This window comes from Triticum aestivum, chromosome 2B, assembly GCF_018294505.1.
Source record: "Triticum aestivum cultivar Chinese Spring chromosome 2B, IWGSC CS RefSeq v2.1, whole genome shotgun sequence".
NCBI classification, from domain to species: Eukaryota; Viridiplantae; Streptophyta; class Magnoliopsida; order Poales; family Poaceae; genus Triticum; species Triticum aestivum.
In genome coordinates, this window is record NC_057798.1 from 805,558,415 (window position 1) to 805,560,203 (window position 1,789).

Consider the following 1,789-nt stretch of genomic DNA (forward strand, 5'->3'; position numbering starts at 1 on the left):
ATAGCAAGTAGGCATATTGCAAGCACCAAAACAACATGCTACAGCACCTCACCAAGAAATAAAAAGGCATGGACATGATGTACAGGTAAAGCATAACACAACATGAACACTGAGCTATCTCCAGAAATCACTAGAACATGCTCAAACGCACATGGTAAGATTGTAAGTTATAACAATTCCAGACTTTAGCAGAAATAACATCAGGTTGCAATGTTTAGAGCTATCAAAAAACATGTTACAGGAACTTATCATGGCAAACAAAGGCATGGCATGAATCTACTAAACCCATAGAACAATAGTCCCTTACTGACCAAGAGCCAAAAGGGTACAGAAAATATGATGGCACCCATGTAAACGTAGCAAGTTATATTACAGATTCATACATGGCAGAAACAGAATTATGAAGGCATGTAGATGAGCTTGTGCAACTCACTACAGAGCAATACATAGCATGGCAAGGCAACCAACAGTAAGAAGGCATATTTGTGATGCTAAGCGTGGCACTAGAAAGGTCATAGGGAGCATGGACCACTAGGAAATCACATGTAAAAACTGAACTTAATGTTAACAGGCTGACAGAAACATTATGAAGCAAATTTAGAGCAAGATTACAACAAGCTACAGCAATCTATAAATGCAACCAGGGGCATGGATGGATAGAGCTTGACATGTAGATCAAAACATGTTTATAGAACATCTCCAGATTATGCATAGAATGATTAGTAGCAACATGTTTATATAGCATCACAAAATAACGGATTCAGCCTAGCAAAACAGCAACATCATGAACCCTACTTAACAAGCTCGATTCCCTGACCACAAGTTATTGCATGACAAGATAAGCATAGAATCATCAAGAAGACATGTTTATGTAACCAACCAAGGCAAGAACAAGTCCATAGCATGCAAGGATCAACTATAGCAAGCTTGGCAAAATTGAATAACATGTAAACAATCTGCCAGGAAACATTTTGAAGCAAAAGTAGAGCACGAACAAGACATGCTAGACTACTTCATAATTGCAACCAATGGCATGAATGGATAGAAAATAACCATATGTTCAAAACATCCTTACTGAAGTATCTCAAAATATGCATGGATCTCTCTGTAGCATCAAGTTTACATGGCATGAAAATAACAGCAGAACAGGGACTAAAATCAGCAACATCACGATGCCTAGTTTGCATGCTTGTGCTACTCACCACATTGATTACAAAAATACATGGTAAGCACCTCTGTAAAGAATACATGGCATAGTTCAAAACACATGTAGACATCAACCTCATAGGATGCACACATCAATCATGGCAAAAATGACAAAAGAGCTCGTTCTGTTAACAGACAGCAGAAAACATTATGAAGCACTATTACAACGATGATTCAGGCATCAAGATGACCTCAAATGAATATGATGCCATGGAATGAAATGATGTACTCGTTGAGATGAACAATTTGACACATTACGCGCACGAAACGGAGCGGCATGTATGGAGATACCGCAGGTCGAACATGGCATGAAAATTACTGCAGATTCGGGGACTTAGGCATTTTTACCTCCGGGAAAAGTCAACCCGGGACGGAGGGATCCGGGATGGCACAGTACAGGACGGGGACGAGGGCGTTTGGATGGATGCATTGGTGGATCTGGTCCACCTCCAGATCCGGCGAAGCTCCGGCGAGGTGGCGGCGAACTCCGGCGAGGAGGAGGCCGGAGCAGGCACGGAAGGACGGAGGGGCGCCGGGGATGGCTAGATCTGGTCTGGCCCGACCGGATCCGCGGCGGGGAGGC